Source organism: Protopterus annectens, chromosome 9.part0 (genome assembly GCF_019279795.1).
Source record: "Protopterus annectens isolate FY-2018-M chromosome 9.part0, PAN1.0, whole genome shotgun sequence".
Classification (NCBI taxonomy): Eukaryota; Metazoa; Chordata; order Ceratodontiformes; family Protopteridae; genus Protopterus; species Protopterus annectens.
The window spans coordinates 412,186,667-412,213,349 of NC_056743.1; the positions used below are offsets into that span (position 1 = coordinate 412,186,667).

Genomic DNA, 26,683 nt, shown 5'->3' on the forward strand with positions numbered 1-26,683 from the left:
GAGTGCTAAAGATAAAATAAGGGACTACCTGGATAATATGTATGAGTTTAGAAAGACTACTGTTATAAAAAACTGTTTTTTGATTAAAAACTCCAGAGCACAAAAGCTTTTAGCACAACAGCTCAAGCAACAAAAAGTAGAAAGGGTTGTTGTTCCATTTCCCTCTCCCTCTCTCCAATATATTCCAGACCCATCTTGCCTATTTTCGATACCCTTGCTTAACATCCCTTTTGGGAAAATCTCCTTTCTCCATTCCCATAGCCCTGTCTCTCTGTCTCTCTGTCTCTCTGTCTCTCTGTCTCTCTGTCTCTCTGTCTCTCTGTCTCTCTGTCTCTCTGTCTCTCTGTCTCTCTGTCTCTCTGTCTCTCTGTCTCTCTGTCTCTCTGTCTCTCTGTCTCTCTCATATATTCCAGACCCATCTTGCCTATTTTCGATACCCTTGCTTAACATCCCTTTTGGGGAAAATCTCCTTTCTCCATTCCCATAGCCTAGTATCTACCTATGAACCTATTGGCCCAAGGGCCTACGCAAGCCTAGCCTGCAAGGTTCCCTGGCTTACGCCACTCAGTTATTTTCCTGTGCCACTGTCCAGCAGAGACAGAAGTGATCTCTGGGGTGTATTTCCTATTTCCCATCCACTCATCAAGATTTTTCTGGAAGAGTGCTAATGAAGAACTTTGCTTGACATAGATGGGTAGCTTGTTCCAGAGTATAGGAAGTCTCTGGAACAGGAATCTATCCCTCCAGCGTGTCCTGTTTATTGTGGCGACATGGTTTAGGTCCCTAGAGCATGTATTTCGGAGGGATTGGGATTTCTTTACGTGTAGCATGTCCAACAGCTCTGGGTTTGACATAGCTTTATATGTTAGGCAGAGATCACCTCAGAGTAGGCGATATGCTATGGAGTAAAGCTGGAGTTTTTTGAGGCGGTCAGTGTAGAGCATTTGTTTGAGGCCAGTAATCCACTTTGTGAAATACTTCTGTGGCCTATCCTGCTGCTGCAGATGTCTTGTGAGGTACATTCCAAAAGGGGCGTTGTACTCTAATGGGTCTAATGAGTGACAAGTAGAGGGTAACAATTACCTGTCTTTTTTGCTGGATGAGAACCCTTTTATGATTAGGTGTGCCATGTAGGACTTCCTGACTACTGTGGCGATGTGATTATCAAAGGAGACTACTGTCCACCTGCGTCCCAAGGTCTCTTATCATGCATTTGGTGTTGAGTAGATTGCTGCCTATGTGGTAGTTCATGGGTACAGAGTTTTTACCAAAGGGGATGACACTGCACTTTTTGGCATTGAGCTTGAGGCCATGGCTCTGACACCAGGCATCTGTCTCAGTGAGGCCCTTCTGTAGGATGTCCACATCATTTGGGGACTTGACTATGGCTCCTAGTTTGCAATCCTCTGCAAACTTTGTTAGCCAGAGGCCTTCTGTGTTAGCCTGTACTTCAAAGAAGTAGATACCAAACAGCAGAGATCTCTGGATGGAACCCTGTGTTACTCCACTTGTCACTGCTTTGAGGTCAGATTTGGAGTCTGCAACTTTTACAGTATGGGTTCTGTCAGTGAGACAGTTGGCAACCCATCTTGTGAAGTAGGGAGTTATACCTAGTTTACTGAGTTTAGCTATAATTCCAGAATGGGGGATGGTGTTGAAAGCCTTGGCAAGGTCAAGATAAGCTGTGTGAACCGCTTTACCCTCATCCACGGCTTTGGTGACTGCCTCATAGAAGTCGATCAGATTCAGGAGGCATGATCTGCCTTTCACAAACCCGAACTGGGTGGGGTCCAGAGTTTGGAGGTTACCGATGTCTAATTGAGTTCCATGATGATACGTTTCATGGCATTGCAGACCAGGCTCATCAGGCTAATAGGTCGATAGTTCCCAGGATCAGTGGTGGCTCCCCCTTTTGTGGAGTGGGATAACTGTTTCTGTGTGCCATTCAGTGGGCACAAAGCTGAAGTTTGTGTAAAATGCAGCCGGGGATGTTGTCCGGTCCCATGGATGCTGTGTTTTTGGCTTTAGGGAGTGCAGCTTTTACCTGCGTAGTTATGATTACAAGGACTCTGCATTCTTCCTGTATAGATATGGGGCATTTAGGAGTTGAGAGGGGGGTAAAGTTAGCACTGAACCCATCTGCCAGGATGTTGGCAACATCAGTTGGTTCTCTAAGTTTCATGCCTTTGTGCTGTAACTCGGAGCAGATCATGTTGGTTTATTTTAGAGTATTTTCTGCCACTGTAACATCAACCATTCAGAATATTCTATTGACATTCTCCTCAAAGGCCTGCATCCAAAATCCTTCTCTCTCTATTTCTTGAACTCCCTCTCCTGTTTCATCCTTATTTTCTGCCACTTTGATTTGTAGCCTTCTGCTTGTGTTGTATGTATGAGCCTCATTTGTGCAGCTGTAAAGCATTTGTTCAAATCGGGTAATCCTAAATCACCTTATTCTATGAAGAAAAAATTATATCCTGCTTAACTCTTCCCTTCCCAAATAAATTCCTTCAATTCTATTAATTATGGTTCACAACTTCAGCTGTGGTTAAAGTATGTTTGATCTGTGTATAAAAACTTAAGGGACTAGAAGCATTTTCACTGCTTGAATCCTGATAATATCCACATCCGTAATCAACAGATTCCAACTTTTCAGTGTTTGTATTCTCTTGTTTAGTTAGTTTCTTCCTACATATCATTAGCTGCCACAATAGAAAACTTTATAATCTGTATACCTAAATACACTCTGCAGTTAGGAAAAAATGCTTGCATGAAAGCCACCTCCCTTACTCTGCAATTCCTTCTTTTGCTGTTTGAGATTACCCTTCTCTGCAGTACTTTAATGTTTGGCAGCCCTTTTAAATAATTCCTGTTATTTCCCATATCTCTTGTTTTCTTTTTCTTATTTGTACCATATTTTCACTTTTTACCACTCACTGCTATCCTCTCTGAATAAATGTCTATCTTCTCTAATAACTCTTGAAACATTTCTGCTACCCATTCCTTAAATTACTTTTTTTTTTTTTTTTTTTTTAAACAAATAAGCAGGATGTGTCTCATTATTGCTTCACTGCCCTGCATCTTTATCTGTGTCTTTCTTGGTACACAGCATTGAGTAGTTATTGGATGCGTGTCAAAACTTTCAGTTAATACCCATGCTTCAATGACATGTAACTTCTGTCCCATGTAGCCCAGATTTTGTACTTTGGGAATGATCTGGAAGTTCTGACTGAGCTCTTACTAGTAAATTTACATCTTCCATTCTAACTATTTTTATGTTTGTTCAGAAGTCTTTTTTTCTATTTTCCCTTCTGGGCCTTCCCTGGTACACACTATTGTAAATCTGGTTCCAGTCCCCACCTACAAACAATATTCCCTGTTGAAACTTATTTCTCCCAAATTTTCATATGCCCCACAATAATGGATTTTTGGTGGGAAATAAATACACATAAGTGTAGTCCGTCTTTCCTGCCAACGACCCATTATTACCCCAAATCAGTCATCATTGCCTTTTGTCTTTTTTCTATCACTATTGGAGACCCTCTCTCAAATCAGTGTTGGTTACCATGTTTTCCTTTGCTGAATATCCATTCTGAAGTCCTTTCTTTAACAAATTTATATTCTAGTTTCTATCCAAAATTGTCTCCTGTACCATTGTTTGCACCCTGTACTTTGTATTGTAATTTAGTACACTTTTTCTTTTTGTCTGTACTGCAATGCTTTTAACATTCCATGAAGAAATTGCTAAGACAGTTATCCTGGTAAGAAGCTATTACTTTCGCATATTCTGCATACCAGTTCTTTTGAAAACAAGTTTCTAACTTGCATGCCAATGCAAATGCTTAGCAGGCTGATGGATACAGTAGTCTGCTTCTCATGTGTGTTTGAACCAAAGTCCCACTTTGTCAGATTTTTTGCTTCAAGAAAACTACTCAAAAAAATTGAAAAATTTTGAATTTCCTCACCCTCTTGAAACTACCAAAAATATATATGCATTCCAAAAAGGGAAGATTCATTACAACCACAGACTTCACCTTCTCTAAACTTGGGTTTAATCATGTTGAAAGGGCATGCTACTGCATGTGTTTCTCCTTGCACAGATACCATTTCTCCTTGTCCTATCTCTGTTTCCCTCCCGGATGTGCAATGCAGCTTGCATGCTCTCAGTTACTGAATCTTAGCTTTAAGAAAGTGATTTGGCTACCCTTAAAATGCATAAACTAAACTGTGCACTGTTGCATTTAATGTACAGGTACCAAGGTTGCCAGGGATTTAGCTACCTGCAAAGCCACTTACTTCTGTCTGTATCAAACTTTCATTTATTTTCACTGAAGTGCTTGCCAGTCCCCTATAAATACTAATTGTGTTTCTTATGCAAACAGCTCGTATAATGTTCTTTAGTCATTTCCCGATTAACTGCCTGCAACTGTAGACTCCCCATCTTCAGCTGATGGCACTTTTTATGGACAAATTAATAGCTAACTTTAATGATGTAAAAAACTATTTTCCATGCTTTCCATTTTAGAAAAAAATGTCTACGGAAAAAAATAAGAACATAATCTAAATTTCTAACTGTATAAAAAATAAAATCATTATATTTTAATACACATACAATATGATCAGTACACTTTTAGATCTTTGTTAATCAGTCCAATAATAAAACCATCTGTTATCTTGTTACAGTATAAACCCTTGGTACATTACAGTCAAAAAATACTTTCTTTAATATCTCATTTGCATGAACAGCAGTCACTGATGAGAACCTCATCTTGCATTTAAAATTATATATGCATACTATACAGAACTACTTGACTTCAAGGCATTGCACACCTTTTCCCAAGAACAAAATTTTATTTTTATTACTTATAGTTGCACCTTCAGTCCCTTTTATGGCCTTTCTAAACTGTTAATGGGAATTAATGCTAGAGTCCTCCCACCAATTTAACAAGGTCAGCAGGCTTCTGGTCTTTTTTATTCACTTTTTCTTGCAGAAGCACACTTCTCATATCAAAACTGTGTCTTCTGGAAATTACCATTTATAGTTCTTCCATTTGTTTCCAACACTTACTTTTAATGTAGGTCTTTTTCTCATCTCAACCACCTAACACCAGTCACTGGCTCAAGTCCAACACACAACTGATTTTTCTAGTTGTCTCCTGAAGTTTTTTTCTGTTGCTGATTCCTTTAGAACGATGGCAGCAGTTTCACTGACAAGTTCTCTCCGTTGGCTTTGCTGTTGTCAGAAGAATGAGAATCAGATTTTGTCATTCATAGTAAATGGAACCACATACGCAGAGCCAGAAGATATAGCAAATATATCGGTCTCCAGATTCAGCTCAAGTGTTAACCCCCCAGCCATCTGTCAAAAAATAACATCAAATGTACCCCCACACTATCAGTAGGATACAGGTCTTCAATGCACTCTTCAAGGTGAAGAACACCCCATGAATGCACCCTGATTAATATCCAAGGATGCCTCCTAAGTATAAAACATGATCCATCAGCACCAAGGAGTCAATTTTCAAGCTTAACCTCCCCTCAGATTTTGTGTTGCATGAATGGAGAACTGCAGCTGTTATCCCTGTGCACCAAGATGGCCCTTTTACAGATCCTGGACACTACAGACCCATAAGTCTGAGTATTCTCATGTGTAAAGCCATGAAAATTATAAATAATGGCATAGGAAACGGTCAGTCCTGGGATCTAACCCAGTTTGGTTTCAAGGGAAGATCCTACCTACCCTCCCTGATGGACTTCTTTGAGAAGGTCACAAAAGCAATGGATGAGTGCAAACTAGTGCATACTTTGTCTTGTTCTGGCCAAGGCATTTGACACAATACCTCACTCGGGCACAGAATTTAGCATAACCCCCGTGTTACACTCTGGATAACCAGCAGACTCTCAGGACCCAGTAAGTTAGCAAAGGGAAGTCCACCTCCACAGAGATGGGTCATTCTTGGGAGTCCCTCAGGGTTCTGTATTGGGTCCACTCCTTTTTGGTATATACTACTCTGAGACCAAGTCCAACATTAAGGGCCTCTGGCTGACCAAGTTTGCTGATGATTGCAAACTAGGAGCAGTCACAGAATCTCCCTAAGACACTAACATCCTCCAGGAAGGGCTAACACAGACAATTAACAGAACCATAGTTTAAAACTTAATGCCAAGACATGCATAATAGTACTCTTTGGGAAGTCTGTTACTTGAGGCAACGACCTCATTGTCGACCCAAACTTTAAGAGTCGACACAATAGTCTGGGATTTGTGTAAGAATGTAAACAGTAGCCAACATATTTCTAATGTAATAAGGAAATATATTCTATGTTGCTCAACTTCTAAACTAAGGTATTGCATCCAGGTCCAAGGAAATCATAGTTCCATTGTAATTGGCCTTAAGTAATTGAGTACAACAACACCTTCAGTATGTACCTGACCAGGCACATGCAACAGCTGGAATATCCACAGAGATTCCTCACAAAAAATATACAGGACATAAACAACATGTTCTAACAGAATCTCCTCAAAGCTCTATCCATGTTCTCTGCCGCCTACAGATTAAGGAGCTTTACATGCCGGGCATACAGTGCACCCTTCCTGATCCAAAGACTTGAACCTTGTCTGCGATATAAGTTGGACTTGGAGGGACAGGTATGTGTCTGAGTATATCCATACCCCTTTTATAGAACAGGCTTCCTGTCTAGATGAAGCGGAGCACTTCCCTAACAATATTCAAGCATAAACTGGACCAATGAATAGGAAACTGGACAGAGTCAACATGTAAAGTGTTTGGTCAACTATGCTCTAGCTTACATATAACCATTAAAATATACACCTAAAATAACCTCTAGAGCACAAAAAAAGAAAGAGAAACTTGTTTGATACATTTGGGAAGTTTGGCTAGGTTTGTAAAGGCCCTTGTGTGTGTGTGTGTTGTTCCAGTATATACCCATTTTTGCTGTGTACATTTTTGGATGCAGAACAGGCTAAGGTAAAAGTAAAAATGTATTTTATTTTCCAGGAGAAAAACCTTATAGAAACAGCTGGACATAGCAACTTAAATCTCACACCTGCGTCTCAACTTCCACATATTGCCGGGGCACAGTAAGTAATGATTTAAACAAGCACTCCAGTGTCCTCACTTTTTAATATTTTTCCTTTCTTCCACAGTTTTATCTGGAGCAGCTGTTTCTGCTGGAATGACTGCATCTTTACTAATGTAGGTCTTGGCTACTTTCTCATGGCCATGTTTGCAGTATATGCATGGTGTTCCCTTTCAATTAACAAATCCTGCTGTGGAATACCAGTCTGGTTGCATGTGTGCTTTCATAAAATTAAGTCTATTTCTTCATTTTCTCTAGTATGGCAGAAAATCTCAGGATCAGGTTTTCTCTGTTGTCTAACTCTTCTATTGTTTGAAAGGGAGCATCCTGTATTCTACCAGTCTTTCCGTAACTTCAGCCTCCGATATCTACGGTTTTACCAGCTCATATGAATAGCTACTTAAAGGGTATTGTGCTCTTGCCAGCCTGTCATTTGACTTTATATATTCTTCCAGTGTCTCCTTTATTTTAAATGCTTCTTAATGCAATGGATTTACTTTTTTTCTCTAAGTTACTAGAAGCCCTTTCCTGTAAATAATGCTGAAATCTGAACTTCTTTTTGCTGACTAGCTGCAAGGCTGTTCCCCCATCAGAGAGGTTTCTTTTCTTTTTCTAGTTGATTTTACCTTAGGTTTTCCAGATATCTCTTTTGCTGACATCCAGGTAATGTAACTGAATTTTGGACAAATGTATGGCTCTTATTAGATTTTTTTCCAAACTTTGTTTTCACACTGGGAGAACTCTATTTAATCTGCTGATCAGCATATAGCAATCTTGGAAGTCCTGTAAACATAACCATTTTTAACACCTTTGTTTTAATAGGTTTAACTTTGACAACTTAACTGGCAGTACTGCATGCATCTATTTCTTTTACATTACTTCAACTTGAGTGGTAGTGCAAATTCCCAGATCTAATATTTATTTATCACATGTTTGGATTCGCAGGCTATGTGGGAAAACTGGATATGACCTCTGCATTTCTTCTCTGGTTAGTTCCAATAAGCTTGACAAGTGCTAGTCTTCTTAAGTCATGGACTTTTTCCTTCAGTAGGTGGCTTGTGGTTGTATAAATTAATTGGCTGCAGGATTGTGGACTTCTAGCATGGTTTTTAGTTAAGCCCTTGATCTGTTGAATGGAATTCAGGCTAGAGCTTAGCATGTCTCTGTACATTCTTGACTCTGGGTAATTTATTAAGAGAAAAAAAAAAGACATGCAAGACCACAGTGATTTCAACAAATCCCAGCTCAACAACTTGAAAAACGTAATATTAGTGCTTTTGTTTTATTTTATATTAAAACGTCTTCAGATGAAGTGAACCAAACGCGCACACACTGTTTTAAATACAATTCTAAAAGGTCATGTGGCAACAATTTTAAATCCTGTGACAGCCAAAAACATTTAAAATCATGTGATCAGCTTTAAATCATGTGACAGCTGAATTCCCTGAACAAATTGTGCATAAAGGCAATGTATTGAATAAGTTCAAAACTGAAGTAAACAAAAATCAAAGGCTGAATACCTGAAAACATCAACCTGTAAAACTTTGCCATACAATAATAAACATGTTTATGTAAGAGCAATAATTAAATAGTAAATGCTATACTGAGAATCTGTTTTATAAAAAAAAAAAGGTAGCAATATCCTGTTTCTAAAGCTCTTAGTTTTAAAAGACAGCTAATAGCTGTTCATTAATCCATGGCCAAGAACTTGCATCAAGTGTGAGCTGGCAATATAATTCACTTTCTTCCACCTTAAGTTGCCATAGGCCACCACATTCACTAGGGGGTTACCTTTTCCATTTTTGCAAATTTAAAAACGTGGTCTGGCCATTCCATTAAGTATTTGGCTAGGGTATTGTTTGTTTTCCTTTTCTTAATGTCGTATAGATGTTCAGAAATTCTTTCATGAACTTGCACTTAGTTTTGCCTATTTAGAAAACAGGGCAGTGTTGACACATTGCAGCGTATACTACTGCTACTCCTGTGACTGTTGAAGCTCCTTTTTATATAAAATGTACAGTTCTTTATAGAAACTGTTTACCTTTCAAAATGTAGGGGCAAATGAAACGGCATTTAAATTTAGACACACACATCCCCCTGACCAAAAACTTACTGCAGTCAAGGGTCAGTTTGTAAGGGCAGCACAGATGGTGTCAGGGTCTGATAATTTTTTAGTTGAATGTGAGACAAATAAAGGATATGTTTCTGGCTAGAGGTTACCCCCTTGGTATGGTAAATAAAGTCATGTATGATGTGATAAATAACAGAGAGAGGGGCTTTTTTTAATCCAATTTTAGGCCATAGTGAAACACCAAGACCTGAAATTTATCCATCAGCAATAATTTTATGGCGAACAGTATTACCCCTTCTAGTGACATTAACATCCTCGCAGCTGTATATCTAGTACAAAATACAACCTTTACTAGATCCTTTATTACAGCTTGTAATGCTGACAGTGCTACTATTTAGGAGCATTATCCAGAAGAACTGGGCTAAAGGGAAGACCGACACATTACTGAGAAAGTGAGAGATACACTGCACAGAATATCTAGAAGGGGTTGTAATTTTAAAAACATTGTAGAACATTTTAACAGAACATCCACACAAGACTAACAAAATTCATCACCTGTCTAAATGTGGATGCTGTTCCATCTGCCCGTACATTTTGATGGGTGAACAGTGTGTTATAAAGAGATGTACGTTTCTTTTATTTCTTATATTTAATAAGTCTGTAATCAAATTCATCTAGGTACTCCATAATGCTACAAGCAGAAGTAGCAGTAGTGGGTTGCCCTAGATGAAACTGGAAATTGCCACAACGCCAGTCATGTAATACTGGGATGTTGCCAGTACTGTTGATTCTCATAGTATCATCTGCAGGATCCCTTCCTGCTAACCGTATCCAGAAGTCACAAAAGTTGAGTTCAAAGTTCTGTCACACACCCTCCCTTGCTGGAGGGGAAGGGAAACTGAAATACCTTCAACTTGCTCAGTCAGCTGCTGTTGGCATTTACTTCTCAGAAGTCAAGGCCAATGTCAGTGGTCTTTGGCCGACTAGAAGCTGTCAGTGAATCACACACCAACATGAATGTTCTCCAGGAAGGGCTGACACAAACACCTGTCCGAGCCATGGACTAAAATTATATTTTTATTGGCATTTGGTTACCGGAAAAGTCCACTTGACCAAAAGAGCCCATTTTCAGTAGATGCCCAGGGAGAAAAACTCCACACGGCAGTTAGTATGATAGTACAAGTCATTCAAAACAGTAGATGACAATGTTCTCAGAAGCAGAACAGTGTTGTACAAAATGAATAAGAAATGTTCTTGTACAACAAGAATAAGAAGCATATTTAATGGGCAAGTTAAATCAGTTTGGAGTTGCTTAATTACTAAGTAATCGTATTATTGTACATTTAAGGATAATAGAGTGATAAAAACCATCATGAAATATTTACAAGGTGCTTTAGGAGTGGTAGACAACACAGTATTACAAAGCCATGTATAACTGATTTGTCAGTAGTGAGGCATAGCAAGATAGTAGAGTGTAGATAGACAGTAAGGCTTGGAAAAACAGCTTGTGTGTATTTTAACACATGATAGAGGAAGATTTGAATAGGCGACAATGTAATTTATGTCAGGTGTAATGTATAGGTTGGGAATCTGGTTATGGATGGATGGAAGTTGAGACCTCTGCATTGCCAGAGGGTGAAAAGGTGTTGCCGGAGAGACATTTTGAAGGAGGCGATATTACGAAAAGTTCTGATATCTAATGGGAGAGCGGCCTGTCTGTGTGATAGTGGGTTAAAATGGAAGAAAGGGCTGGGCAGTCTGAATGTTTGTAGATTTTATGTGCCAAGTTGCAGGTAAGTAAGGTGCTGTGAAAGTTCGAACCACGTAAGTGATTGTAGGGAGATGCAGTGATGGGAAGAGTATTTTGCATTAGCTGCAAACTTGGGCTACCTTGTTGTAACAGGACTCTAGCTTTATTTTTAAGGAGGACTGGATGTTAAGAAGAGGAGCACCATACAACACAGAAGGTAGGAGGAAGGTTAAGGCAAGAGTCTGCTTAGTAGAGCAGTTAGTGTTTCAGTAGAGGCTGCCTTTTTTTTTTTTTTTTTTGTTTTGTTTTTTTTTTTGATATTGTAGATATGGAGGTTGAATGTCAAGTTTTCATCTAGAACTACTTAGTAGTTTAGTCTGTGAGACCACCTCTGTAGTGGTGTTATTTTGAGATTGGATGATGAAATCTGGTTTTAACAGATTGTTTGTTTTTTCTTAACAGGAGTAAATGGCATTTTGGTTTTGTTGGGATTTTAAGGCTAGCTGATTATTGAACATCCACATTTCAGTAACAGTAAAGGCATTTTGGGTTATGGGCAGAAGTTATGTTGTTGATCTGGCAGAGCAAGTAATGGTTGAATCGTCAGCATATTGTATGACAGAACCATTATTAAGGGTGAAATGAAAGTCATTTATAGAAATCCTGAAGAGAAGGGGTCCTAAAATGGAGCCCTGAGGAAGACTCAAGAAATGGAGAGAGAGAGCTGAACCATCTAGTTAATTGTTCGTTTTTCAGATAGTTGGCAAACCAGTTTAGAGTAGATGGGGAGATGCCTAGATTGGAGAATTTGCTATAGGGTAGGGGGTGGGAGACTGTATCAAACTTTTGAGAGGTCGAAAAAGAGTGAGTATACAAATTTTACCAGCATTTCTAGCCTGTCTATATAAAGAAAATAAGAGCAGTGTTTGTGCTATGACCTGGTCTACATCCGTGTTTGTGCTATGACCTGGTCTACATCCGTGTTTGTGCTATGACCTGGTCTACATCCGTGTTGAGTTGGGGAGGAGGAGTTAGTTTACTAAAATATAGTTTAGAAGCTGACAGTGGACACTTTTTTTCCTGGATTTTAGAGATGTTGGAGAGCATAGCAATGGGTCAGAAGTTAGACCTATCTGTATTATTGCTGCCTTTGTGGAGAGAAAAATGTGTCCTTTTTTTCCATATAGTGGGGACACAAGACTCTTGAAGAGACCTATTGAAGTATGTTGATGGTTTAGGCAATGGATCTTGCTGTCCTTTGGAGGTATTCTGGGGGCAAATTGTCGGGGGCAGTAGAGCCAGGTTTTAATTTTAGGAGCAGTTTAGTAATCATGGCAATAGGTATGGGAGAGAAGGAGAAGGACGGTGGGGAGGGGTTGTGGTCTCCTGTGAGGAAAGTTACTACTGGAGTTAGTTTGGGGATGGTATTAGTGTATTTAGCAATAGTGTCAATGAAGTGCAAGTTGAAGAGTGGCAATTTTGCTGGATATTTTCTCTGGGACTGGGCAGGGGTTGCTTTTGGTGCCATATTTAATTAGAGACTAAATGTAATTCCAAAATTTCTTTGGATTTTGTTTTTTTTTTTTTTTTTTTTTTTTGGAGGCTTGTTTTCCTTGATTACGGAGCTGTCTAAATTGTTCATCAGTGGGATTCTTGTTCTTTATTTTTCCATACTTGTCCCTGGCATTCATGATTTGCTTGGTAGCTCTGGATAGCCATGTAGCATGGTTAGGTTTTACCATTTTTTGTCATACTGGGGCTAAGTGTGTTTAGGGTATTGAGGAACGTGGAGTTGGAGCTCAATGGCCACATCAAGGGGCAGGACATTCAGTATATTCCAGTTAAAGTTGCTCAGGATTTCATTAAGTTGTAGGAATAAAACTGCTAAGATTTCTAGCTAATTTGTATTGGTGTAGGGAAGCTACAGGGCTGTTTCTGCGTACTGTGTAGACTGGCAGGTGGTCACTAATGCTGCTTGAAGTGTGCCTGCTGCTGAAAATGTGTTTGGGTCAGAGACTAATATCCAGTCGAGTTGAACCACTGTCTTTATTTCTATTGGGCCTAGTTATATCTATTATTAGTTGTGAAGTTGAAGAGGTTGATATGAGATGGAGTAACTTGAGAAATCCTATTTATTTATTTGCCACTTGTTAACCGGGTTAGTCCAACTGAGCCATTGGCCCATTTTCAGTGGAGACCCAAGGAGAAGAGCTTCAGAAATATAAAGATTACAGTGCATTAAATATATAAGAACTTTAACATTGTTCAAAAGATGGAGATGAGAGAAAAAATAATAAAATGTGATGCAATAATAGCAGATTATAGTATACAGTAAAAGGTACAAGAAACAAAGTATATGCCAAAATACAGTAACAGCTTAGTTCAAGTATCCTCTACAGTCATGAAGTCTGGTACATGCGGAATAAGATTTTTTCAGCTAAAATTCTTGGTTCACTGTTGGTTATTACATTAGAGGTGGCAGATGAAATCAAAGTGTATGCATAGTAGGGTTTAACAGCTACTTTGACTGACTTATTTTACTCAAAAGTCATTGTTATATTGAAGTGTGAATAATTTGAAATTTTGACCGGTTGAAAGCCATAGATTTGGTAGAAGTTGTGGCAGGAGAGGGTGTTTGAGTTCAAGGGGGATTATGGCAAGGACATGTTTTAGTTTAGGAGGTGGTTTTTAACTTCAGATCTGAAACAAGTGTAACTTGTGATGCGTATATAAAGGGGTAGCCTATTCCAGGTGTGGGAGACAGTGTTTATACAGGAGTTTACCGATATTTTTGTTAGGTTTGTAGACATCTAGTAGGTTCTGGTCTGAGCTACGGAGCGGGCGAACTGGTGTATAGTGAGATACTAATGATGAAAGCGACGGGCAGGCTAAGGGCTTATTTAGCAGGGAGTGAGTGAGCTGTAGCTGTGAGAGAAATGGGAGTTGGGGGAATTCAAGTCTTTGGACTTGGTTCAGGGCAATAAGATTTGTATGGTAGGTTACTGGCTATGATGTTGTAGGCCTGTTCGAGTTTGGATCGGAGTGATGACTGGAGGTGGCTTAGGATTGGAGAGGCATAGAGAAGGGAAGGCAGGAGGAGAAAAGCTTGAGCAAGACAAGGTCTGGATTTCGGAGCGAGGAATGTTTTATTTCTGTAGAGGAGGCTTACTTTTTGGTTTTTTTTTTGATGCACGGTTGTATATGGATGTCGAATTTTAGTTGGTCATCAATTATAGTTCCAGGTAATTTGGTGTGGGGATCAGCTGTGATAGGAATTTCATTGAGGGAGAGCATGGTAAAAGTGGATTTATGGTGAGAGAGGAATTTGGGTAGGAAGAGAAGGAGCTTAGTCCTTTGGGGCCGAGTAAAAGTTGGTGTTCGGTTAGCCATTTTTGTACAGAAGTAAAAATATGTTGTGTTTATAGAAAGGAGGTTAGAGATATTGTCAGAGATAGAGATGACCATGGAGTAGAAGGAAGAAGATGTGCAGGAGGAGTGTAGGTCATTAGTGAAGACGTTAAATAGGAGAGGGCCAAGAATTGAGCCCTGAGGGACACCGGTTTGGATAGGTAGGAAGGGGGAACAGGCAGATTGCCATCTAACAGACTGAAGTCTGAGAGAGAGCTTGTGAGCCAGCTAATAGTGGGCGGGGAGAGGTTGAGTTCAATTAGTTTGGAAATGAGTTTAGAATGGGCGATGGTATCGAAACCTTTGGCTAGGTCAAGAAAGAGCCAGCATACTAGTTGGTTGTCCATGGCTTCAGCAACAGTATGTGTGAAAGAGTAGGGCAGTGGAGGTACTATGATTACGTCTGAAGCCATGCTGTGTAGGGGTTAGGAGATAACCAACTTCTTAAGTACCTAATAAATGGTAATGTATACATTTTTTTGAGAAGTTTGGAGACTGGACAGAGAATTGAAATGGGTCTGTAGTTGGAAGAATCTGTGGAGTTGCCTCCTTTGTGTAGTGGTATGGTGTAAGAAGATTTCCAGGAATCTGGGACGGTGGATTCTTGAATGGATCAGTTAATTAAGATTGAGACTGGATAGGCTATGGAGTGGGTTGTGAGTTTAAGGAAGTGGGTATGGAGTGGGTTGTGAGTTTAAGGAAGTGGGGTGGAAGGGTATGGAGTGGGTTGTGAGTTTAAGGAAGTGGGGTGGAAGGGTATCAGTAGGAGAGCAAGGTTTACATTTAAGAAGAAGGGATTTAATGTAGGTGGTGGGAACAGGTTTAAGAGTGAAGGGGGTGTTTGCATTTGTTTTTTTGTGGGGGAAGAGAGGGGTTGTCAGATGGATACATTTGGGTGAATTTTGAATAGATTCAATGATGTGAGTATTGAGAAGGGAGACAGTTACCTTGGGAGAATTATTTGGGAAGGGGTTGGGGTTGTAGGATTGCCTGGTTACAGTATTTTGCTGGAGTGCCAGAATTTTATTTGGGTTAGAGTTCAGGGTAGATTGGACATAATAGTATATCTTCTTGTCTTGTCCTTGTTTATTAGTGGTTTTTTTTTTTTTTTTTTTTTTTTTTGAAAGGTTACAGATTTCTTTACTCTTTTGGAGAAGAGTTGTCGCTTTTTGTTTGAAGCCATTACTTCCAATACTTGTCCCTTTTTTCATTAGAGAGAGGGTATCCTTAGAATGTCAAGGGGAGTAAGGTATTTTTGGCTCTGTTTCCTTAGAGGCTAAGGAAATGTAGAACTGCATCATTGAGGGGAAGGTACTGAAGGAGGTTAGCTTCTATTAACTGGTCCCCATCTTTAAAGGTTTTTGCATTAAGGGAGAAGAGGTTTCAACATTCTTTATAGAGGTGGGATCTGAGTATTTGGGGGGAGTGTCTGAGAACTTTGGTAGGGAGATGGTCACTTAGGGAGTCTGGTACGGTGCTGGGGTTGTAGCATAAGGTAGGATAAGATTGAGAATACAGTCTAATGTGGAGCTGTTGGCATTATTATTGTTGTAACGAGTAGGAGTATTAATAATTTGATGGAAGACATGGAGGTTTATGTGTATGGGGGAGGAGGTGTCTTTCTCTTGCCAATCAATATTTACATCACGGAGAAGGATGGTCTTGTAGGTGATGGTTTGGGAGATCCAAGATGGGATGGATTCCAGTATGGGGATGTTGTTACCAGAGAGTATGTATATAGTTGCTATGGCAACTTTTTTTGAGGGATTGAGGTTGCAATTTGCTATAAGAAGCTCAGCTGGATGAAAGTTAGGCAAAGGAGATAGGTGGGTAGGTAAGGGGGACAGCATCAGGTAATCGGTGTACATAACTGCAACACCACCACCTTTTTTGTTAGCTCTGTCAAAACTATATGTTAGTGTGGAGGAAGCATTTCAGTGTTGGGATATGTGGCTTTAACCAGATTTCTGATAATGTTAGGATATCGGGAGAGTAGCTGGAGATCCAGGCATGCAGTTCAGTCATTTTCTTAGTTAGGCTCTGAATGTTAATGGCATAGATGGGTGTTTTGTTGGAAAAGTGTTAGTTGTGGGTGGTGGGGATGGGCCAGGGTTGGGGTGAATGTCTCATTCTAAAAGTAGGAGTGTAGGGGTGGAGTGGGCTTAATAGTATAAAGATAGGAACTATGAGGATACAGTTTTGGCTTACAGGATTTTATAGAGCAGGGAAAGACTTTAAGTTTGAATAGTTGAGAAGGGGAGATAGTGAAGCGAGAGGGTGAGATAAAGAAGGGTAGGGAGGGTTCCCTGTAGAGGAAGGGAGTGGTTTGAGAAGGGGTTACATGGAATTGATTCAGGTTTACATGATAGGAGGTGAGAGTTGAGATGTACAGTAATAGAACAGCTATGAGGTAAAGTGGGGGGGTGAAATTTGTGTGAGGGATATGGGTACTGGAAAGTAGGGAGTAAGTAGTTGTGAGAGTTGGGATGTTAGAAGGGGAGTTGACTCAGAGTAAAGTAGTGGGAGAAAGGAAGTATAGCGGGATGTGAATTTGTGGGGTGGGACAGTTATGTTACAGATTGGAAGTGGGGGAGTGATGTAATGTAGGAGTGATAGAGAAGTGGGTGGAACGGGGCAGTATTGGATAATTAGATGTGGGAGGGGCTGGAAACAAGGAGTGTACAATTATATGGGGGGGGTGTGGGAATGGAGGTAGGGTGGGGGTGTGGAGTGAGTCTGAGCGCAGCACAGCTCTTAGGATAATAGTCTCATTTACATTGTTTATCCAGGCAAATATATCTTCTAGAAGGGGGATATTGATACTTGGGGGGTGTATATGACTATGATGCAGAGATATTTAGAGATAGTCAGTTTGAGAAGTGATACAAATGTTTCGGCTGTAGAGAATTGAGGAATGGGGTTTGAATATGGGACAACGGTGAAGGTGTTAGGATAGAGTATAGCAATGCCACCTCCTTTTTTATGAGGTCTGTCAGTTCATAGGCAGGCATACCTTGGTGGGAGGAACTCTGAATATTTTATGTAGGGCTTCAGCTAAGTTTTGGTTGTGGCTAGTATATCTGGTTTACTCTGGGATAGCCAGGCATGGAATTCTGATATTTTGTTTCTGATACTTTGGAGGTCAATTGTTTTATGAATTTTAGTGATTTATTTGAACTAGGGATGTTGGCATTCAAGGGGTTGAGTCCTGGGTTTGGGTGGATATTTCCATATAGTAACATGGTAGAATGCTTGTACAGGTAAATGAAAGGAGAGAAATTTCTTAAGTGGCTGGAGAAGGATGTATATTAAGGCAGGATGTATATTAAGGCTTTTTTGGAAGGGAAGTAGTTTTGATCTGGTTTATAGACATATGTCTAGTGTGTACAGGCTAGGGGATATTTCTTATTAGCTGGGGAGAGCTGTGTATTTTACGGCAGTTACAGATGTGATAGTTTGAAGTGTGGGGGCTGAGTGTAGGGATGTTAGTTGAGATGGGCATAAAAGTAGAGAGATGGGTATATGATTGGATGCCATTTTGGGTACTTGGAGCAACAAATTATTTAAGATGGTAATCCTAATTTTGTTTTTGGATGGAATTGACATTTGGAGAAGATATCATGACTGCTAGTTGGTATGGAAGTTGGATGCTGAATATCTTAGTGAATTTGTTCAATATCTGAATGAGAATAAGTTGGGGATTCACTTTACAGTACACAATGACACTGACTGTATTTAATTTTTGGATGTTTAAGTCACCAACAGGATGGAACTTTTGGAAAGTATTGTATTTCGTAAACATCCACAATCTGAAGTAGTTTACTTCATTTGGTCTTCAACCTGTGGGAATACAGATCTGTATCTGATCCGAGCTGGCAACTTTACTAGCATCTGCTCCAAGCTCCTCCCCTTACCCATAATACCTCCACTACCTTCCAACCTCCAGATCTCGTTTGCCATGAATAGCTTATAAATCGTGATCTCTAGAGCTCCAGGTTTTCAAGTGGGTAAAGACTTTAAAAACATCTATTTTTCTTTAAAAATCTTTAGATAGTGATAGAGTAGGTTCCCCTTTCTCCTCCCCTCACTTGGTGCGTCAAGTTTATAGTTTTTAGGGTAGTTAGCTTAGAGTAGTTGTGTGGATTTTTTGCTTCCCCTCCCCCCTCAGTGTGTTCTGTGTGTGTGGTGAGTGGGTGTTCTCAGAAAGAAAAAATAGCATTTTCTTTTAGTTTTTTTTCTTTCTTCTGACAGTATGGTTGAAAAGCCTATTTTCAAAAGATGCACTGTGTGGCCATATGTTATCCCCTGTGGATGGCCACACTCTGTTATGTGCTTGGGCGTGGCCTATCTGAGCATAGACTGCATTATGTGCACGGGGTTCAACCTTTACACCATTAAAGATAGGAAGGCCAAGTTGGCCCTAAAAGGCCTTCTTCCCCCTTCTGAGACTGTTGCCTCAACTTCAGCTTCAGTCACAGTGGCTGCTATGGCCGCCTCTCCTTCTCTTCCCCTGGCTTCTCCTCCCTCCCAGGCTTGGGACTCACAGAAGGTTAAGTGGAGGAGAAAAGGGGCAGAGAGAAGGAGAGTCGATGGCGATGGAGAAGCGTAAGAGGTCTCCGGACCTCCCTTCACCAGTAAAAACTTTACGGATCTGGGACTCCCCTTGGCTCAGATCTCCAAGGTTCTCCCTGGAGCCAGAGGAGACACGCTCAGCTTCCAGGGCCTCGGTGCCCCGACCCACAAGGTCAGAGTCCATGGCCTCGTCGAGGTCCACCCGGTCTTTGAGGTAGATATGGATAAAATGATGAGGAGGTTCATCCTTACTCCGATCCATATGGGGGTCTTGCCAGCCCCTCTACCTCAGGAGGGGGGGAGCTCACTTCCTTTTTTCCAGCTGATATCTCCTTCTCTGATCTATCGGGTTCGGAGTATTCGGATCTGAGAATGGCTTTGGTCAGGAGGTCGGCGCTGATGGTACCGGTTTCCTCGATGCTGACAGCTGCCTGGAGCCTGTTGTATCCAAACAGCTCGGGATTCAAGACGCTCTCTGCCTTTGTTAGGCCAAGTTCCCTCCCTCGGAGCTCCGTCCACTTCGTGCCCAGATCAGATTCTCTTGTCAGACCTGGGGAGACTGGCCTCCTTATTGGTTTCTCAGGAGGTTCGCTCTCCTTCGGCGTTCATGGTAGAAAAGGTTCTCTCTGCTGGATTGAGACCCCTGACTGCTCCCTCTGACTCCACCCAGACCCCTTTGGCTCTTTCTATGGTCCCCATCATTTTAACAGAGGGACAGCCCATGCCTAATTAGCCCCAGGCAGTTCCCCCTGAGGAGCAAGTGGCTTGCGAGTTCCCCCTGGAGAGTCCCACTGGAGAGGTCTCACAAGCATACATGCAAGAGGAGGCACTTGGACTTCCCAGAGTCCCTCACTGAGGATACAGACTTGGATGATGGAGAAGGTTTCCCTAGGTCACCTCCTGAGGATGTCTCCTTTGGAGACATCATGGAAATCCTGCTCTAACGGGGAGGTTGGTCTGCCCCCAAACCATCTTCTGAGTCAGTGTTCCTGGAGGCTTTTGGCATGTGCCCATCTACTTCTGGGTGTCCCCTCCTGCAGATCCTTTGGTGGATCTGGTCACCTCATGGGCATGGAAGGAGCCCGACACCATGAATCCAATTCCAAAAAGACTCGGCAAAATTTTAAGTCCCCCCACAGACAGGCCAGCATGGAACAAGGGCTCCCCCATAGATGCTATGGTAGTAGCAGCAGCCGCAAAGAAGGAACTTGTCCAGGAGAATTCCTCGGTTCATCCTCCTGACTGAGAGTCACGGATGATGGACCGCCTAGGGAAGCGGGTTTATGCTTCAGCCACCTTTTCAGTTATAGAGCTGAACTACCTGGCCCATGTCACCAGACTCCAACGCGACCTGGTAAAGGAGCTGGAGGAGTCTCCCCCAAGTCCAAGTCGCTGGAGGACAAGACCCCATTCTCCACGAGGATGGGCACTTTGAAAGCATGTTCCAACACGTCCATGTGACTTCTTTCACATGCTACGGAAGGAGTGGCTAGAGTGGCTGGGTCTGGCGTGTCTATGAGGTACAACGCTTGGCTCAGATTTTGTAATTTTTCGGAACCTTTCAAGGTGTCCTTTGCCAATGCCCCTTATGACGGCTCTACTCTCTTTGGTAAGACCGTCAGACATTAGTCCAGAGTGAGAAGGATGGGAAGATGATGTCTACCATCGGGATCTACTTCTCGAACCCTCATAGGTCCTTTTTCCGGAACCAGAGGTAAAAAGATGTGGTTCCGGAAGTCGCAGTATTCCCAGGACACTCTGGGCTCTTCTTCCCCCCAGAGGCACAGGGGGACAGAATGGATGCTGGCCGAGAGGCGGGGGGGGGGGGTCTGAGGAATTTTGGGTCTTGAGAACCTTTCTTGGACAGACCCGGGCAGCAACCCTGATGGGTGGCCAGACTGCTCTACTCTGGAGGCAGTCTGGGGACGATTGTCCTTGCACCTAGAGGTATGGGAGTCCATAACATCAGACCACTGGGTGCTTCAGATCATATCCAGAGGATACCCTATCCCCTTTGTGGGTCCCCCAAATCTCCCAGACACCTCCCGAATGTACCACCCATGCAAAGGGAGGCAGCAGCACAGGAAATTTCCAAGCTGTTAAAAAAAAAAAAAAAAAAAAAAAGGAGCCAATCGAAACCGTCCGCCCTGATCAGTCCAGATCGGGCTTCTACTCAAGGTTCTTTTGGTGCCAAAAAAAATGGGAGGACTTGAGGCCCATTCTGGACCTTTCTACCCTGAACCTGTCAATTGCCAAAAAGAAGTTCCAGATGGTCACACTACAGTCCATCATGCAGTACCTGCAAGAGAGCAACTGGATGTGTTCATTAGACCTCTAGGGGATGCTTACTATCACATTAAAGATGCACAGAAGCTCCAGGAGGTTCCTTTGCTTCTGGCTAGGAGTTGATCATTACCAATTTTGAGCCCTGCCCTTTGGTCGCACCACAGCCCCCAGGGTGTTTACCAAAGTGATGGCAGTGGTAGCAGCTCACCTGAGGCTTCAGGGGATTCAGGTTTATCCGTACCTGGACGATTGGCTCCTCACTGCTCCCACCAGGCATCTACTCTCCCAGACCAGGGATTTCTTCCTGATTCTTGCTCTGCATTTGGGGATCACAATCAATGCATCCAAATCGGTCCTAGATCCTGTACAGGTGTACATTGGTGCCAGGATAGATGTTCTACAGTGCAAAATCTTCCTGACCACCTGAGAGAGTACAAAACCTGAGGATGCATGTCTCCCTGATCTACCACTCTCCTCTCCCAATGGCAAAATTGGTGTTGAGGGCCTTAGGCTCGATGGCAACGACCATAACTCTTCTCCCATGTGGCCAGTTACACATGAGGATTCTACTGTGGACTCTAGCTGTACAGTGGTCCCGGTTGGAACTGCCATTGGCATATCCAGTTCAACTCAGTTGAGTCTGTTGGTTGTCCCTCGTATGGTGGAAGTGTTCTCTGGACATTTTGGAGGGACGACTCTTTGTTCCAGCCCCGGCCCAAGCCATAGTAACCACGGATGCCTCCCAATGTGGGGGGGGGGGGTCATTGTTCTGTCAGGACAGTCCAAGGCATGTGGTCCCTTGTAGAGACCAGCTTGCACATTAAATGTCCTAGAGATGAGGGCGGTCCTTCTAGCATTGCAGGCCCTTCATGCCTTTCTTCCTCTGAGAGCAATTGCAATTCAGTCAGACAACATGTCAGTGGTATGGTATATCGACAAAGGAGCGACCAGATCTTGCCCCCTTTGTCACAAGGCCATGAGATTGTGGGAATGGGCGATCTCCACTGGTCACTTTTTCATTGCAATGCACATTCCGGGATGGTCCAACATCCTAGTGGACAGGCTGTGAGACTATTCTGATGCCTTACGAGTGGTCTCTGAATCTTTCAGTAGCGGAACAGATCTTCTGCGAGTGGGGTCATCCTTGCTGCGATCTCTTCACATCTCCTTCCAATGTGAAGTGCAGTGAGTTTTTTGCTCTGAACCCCCTGCCAGAGATGCTCTAGTGCATGCTTGGCCTCCTGGTCTTCTGTATGCTTACCCACCAGTACCTCTTTATTCTGAGGTGTCTACAGAAAGCTCTTCAACTGGGGAGCAAAGTGATCCTCATTGCTCCATTTTGGCCTTGCCAGGTATGGTTTCCCTTCCTTTGGTCTCGCCTTCTGGCTCCGCCTTGGATCCTGGATCCCATTCAGGATCTGATTTCACACCCTTCGGGGGTCCCTCATCCGAATCTGGACGGTTTGAAACTCACAGCATGACTGCTCCAGTTCCCGTGATTGCTAGGACTCCTGGACTATCCTCCTCAGTTAGATCTATTTTGGTGGCTGCTCATAAGTCTTCGACCAGGAAGGTTTATCGTAGCAAGTAGAAACTTTTTTTTTCCTTTTGGGCCTCTCAAAGGAGTTTAGACCCCTTCACAGCTCCTATTTCCACCATTCTTGATTTTCTAGCTGATATTTTTCAACATGGAGCTAGTTCTACGGTCAAGGTTCAGTTGGCTGCCATCTCTCATTTTCATATGGGTGAGAATTCTGCCTCTTTAGCCTTCTCCAGACTGTGTAAAGCTAAAGGCACCTTTTCGTTACGCCTCCTGGTCAAAGATCCTGTTCACCCATTGGACCTTGCTATGTTTCTTCAAGCTTTGGTCGTTCTGCCTTTCGAGCCTGCTGCAACAGCAGATCTGAAATATTTATCTTGGAAAACAGCTTTTCTGGTGGCTATTACTTCTGCCAAAAGGGTTTCAGAATTACAGGCCTTGTCCATCAAAGCTCCTTACATGATTTTTCATAAAGATAGGGGTTCCCTTCAAATCAATCTATCCTTTCTTCCTAAGGTGGCATCATCAGTCAATATCAATCAAACCATCAATTTGCCTGTTTTTTTTTTTTCTCCTAATTTTTCTAACAAGATGGAATACAAACTTCACAAAAAAAAAAAAAAAAAAATTATCCTTGTTTCCCGTCTTTCCTGACCTAGAGTAGTCCAAATACAGGCTTTGCTGTATTCTGGACTTTTGGAAAGTTCCTGTGTTGCCCATTTCCTTTCTTGGATAAAGGGAGGCTTCTTTGTTCACCAGTGGCAGTGGGGAGCTTAGAGCAGCCTATCTATCCCTGGAGGAGTGTTCCGAGCACAAGAATCTGGTAGTCTATTGGCCGTTTTGGGCCAATTTCTAGCTCTTTCAAGTCCCCCTGTATGAAACCCGCTTTAGTGCGATTTTGCGCATAGCGCAGCATCGGGCAACGCCGCTTAATTGGGTTTAAACCATTCTCGGTTCCACAAAGTCTGCTCTTCACTTTTTCCCTTAGAACTGATCTAGTTCTCATAATAAACACCCTATTCCTACTCTAAAGCCTGGCACTTGCTCACTAAAGCAATTATATACGTCAGCACTAAAAAATTAAAAGCACTACACCCTCACAAACTCCCCTTGAGTACCTTGTTCCCCACTGGCCCTTTTTTTCAATTATAAAGGAATTCCCAATACTATTCTAGCATGTCCAAAGGTCAGTTGTCAATCTCCTCTCCAGTCCAGCTGGTGAATCTGGGAATCTTGAGGCAATGTTAAAACTGCCTCATGTACACAAGACAACCCTCTCCTCCTCCCAACAAATTCCAACACATGTGAGAGATGCAACCATATAGCCAAACTGGAGGCTAAGCTCTCTCAACTCAGTACTGGCGTAACCAGTCAGGAGGAGAAGGAAACCACACTCACTACAATTCCAGTCTCGTAGACCTACCACGACAGCAAACCAAACACATAAACACACAAAAACATACTCGGCTTTAAATAAAAATCTGCCTAAGCAACAGAGACCTCCAAAGCAGACACCTAAGCAACCGCTACCCCAAAACAAAACACGTGCAACACATGGCTCACAAAGCCAGTGTGCCGAACAGTCACAGCCCTTAAGGCTAAACAACACACCTGATACACTTGTAATAGGTAACTCTATCGTCAGGCACACTGACGTCCCGCTCACCAGGCTGAACAAGGGGAAGGTCACGGTGAGCTGCCTGTCGGGCGCTAGGATCCGCCACATAACACAAGCATTCGGGTCACTCCAAGGCAAGTACAAATATGACTCAGTCATTGTCCATGCTGGTGTGAATGACCTGAGACGTACCTCCCTGGGCTACATGAAGAGAGACATAGAGGAGCTCTCTGAGCATATAGCCCAGGCCGGTATGACCTTGACCTTGAGTAGCATCTTACCCTCACCAAGAATGATGCCACAATATGAAGACAAGATGATCAATTTCAACAATTGGCTTAAGTATTGGTGTCATTCAAAGGGAATCCAATGCCTGTCAGCCTGGGATGACGTACTCGACAAGCCATGATGCTTTGCTAGGGACGGCTTGCACCTGTCACCCCTGGGCTTTCGGATATTGGCACAGGCTCTTGCTTCCCCCATAGTGCCTTTTTTAGGCAAGGCTCAAAAGACAAACCCAACTCCATAGGTATCACAAGGGATAAGAAATTAAGAGTAATGCTACTCAATGCCAGAAGTCTAAACCTCAAGATGCACACACTTGAAACTCTTCTTAGCATGGAGAACATCGATATCTGTGCAGTAACAGAAACCTGGTTCAAGTCTCCCGAGAGCACCCCAGCACTACCAGGTTATACCTCATACCATGTTTTTCGGCCCCAAAACTTGGACCGAACCACAAAAGGAGGGGGAGTATTAATATTCGTCAGATACCCACATCTCAAGGTTGGTGGCACAGCACGAAGTTGCACATGGATAGTCTCTGATGCTAACAGTGGGTAAAACTGCCTTCCAGTTTATAGCCTGCTACAGACCACCCTCCCAAACCCAGGAACCCCACTCGGCCTTCCTGAGAACACTGGAAAATATGAAGGTCTCTCCAAACACCATTATATTGGGCGACTTCAACTACCCAAACATAGACTGGGAGCATTACTCTAGCTCCAACACCCTAGCCCAAAGGTTCCTAGAATTTATAAACTCAAATGCTATGGAACAGCTTGTTACCACTCCCACAAGAGGGGAAAACATACTGGACCTGAGCATCACCAACATGGGGACTCTATGCTCCAGACCAGAAGTGTATCCCTCACTGGTATGATCAGACCATAAACTAATCTTACTAGATATTCACATCCCGACCCCAGCCCCCTGCCCAGAAAACCACAGTGAAAAACTTCTCTAAAGCAAATTTCACACTCCTCAAAACCGAGGTGGAATCCTTCAAAGCCCCAGGGCCTGTGGAAAATACGGCCCAGACCGCAGAATCTTTATAAACGCATTCTATGAACACCTTCAGGAATGCATGGATTATGAAATCCCAAACAAAACCAAGACCCAATCCTCCAAAGGCAGGCATCCTGTCTGGTGGACCCCAGCCATAAACAAACTATACAAGAGAAGGAGGAAGCTACTACATGATAGAGCAAAATCCCAAAAAGGAAGGCATCTCTGATCAGTATTAGCAAAAAACTACGGGCACTCTTAAAATAGTCTAAGGCCAGCTTCGAGAGAAACATTGCACAGGACACTAAGGATAATCACAAGGCTTTCTCTAATTATATTAGGAACCTGGGTGGGAATTCCCAGATATGCTCAGAAGTAGTCCAAAATGACAAAATACACCAAACCCACAGACATTGCCAACATCCTAGCTGACAGGCTCAGTGCAAACTTCTCCCCCCCTTCCCCTTCGGCAAAAACAAAGTGCCCACAAATTACCACATAGATGGTAATCCATTAAGTACGGAAGAAGTAAAGTACGGAAGAAGTAATTAGGGACCTGGGGACCCAAGTTGATGGCAATCTCTTATTCGACAACCACGTGGCCAAAGTGGTTAGAAAATCATTTTATATAGCCCACCTAATCATGAAGGGATTCACATCTAGATCAGGGGAGGTCATCATGCCTCTTTACTCATCCCTCATCAGGCCCATAATTGAGTACAATGCCCCTTTTGGGATGTACCTTACCAGACACCTGCAGCAACTGGAAAGACCCCAAAAGTACCTCACCAAGAGGATCAAAGGGCTCAAACAGATGCCATATGCTGCCCGGTTAAAGAAACTCCAGCTCTACTCAGTAGCATACTGCCTGCTCAGAGGCGATCTGTGCCTGACGTATAAAGCCATGTCCAACCCGGAATTAATGGACATGCTGCACCTCAGAAAATCCAAATCCCATCGAGCTACACGCTCGAGAGACTTGAACCTCAGCACTGAAATAAATAGGACATGCTGGAGGGACAGATTCATAACCCAGAGGCTCCCTTCACTC

General features: G+C 42.5%; 1 protein-coding gene across 4 annotated transcripts in view; it reads left to right on the plus strand.

Annotated features, from left to right (window-relative positions):
• NUDT18 (nudix hydrolase 18) overlaps positions 1-26,683 on the plus strand; it is a 440,532-nt gene that overhangs the window by 49,106 nt on the left and 364,743 nt on the right. For 2 of the 4 annotated variants that reach the window (XM_044082947.1, XM_044082951.1), the window contains exon 2: positions 7,019-7,101. The exons of the other annotated variants lie outside the window; for them this stretch is intronic. The gene's annotated coding sequence lies outside the window, so the exon portion shown is untranslated. The remainder of the gene's footprint in view (positions 1-7,018; positions 7,102-26,683) is intronic. 4 annotated transcript variants of the gene reach the window in all.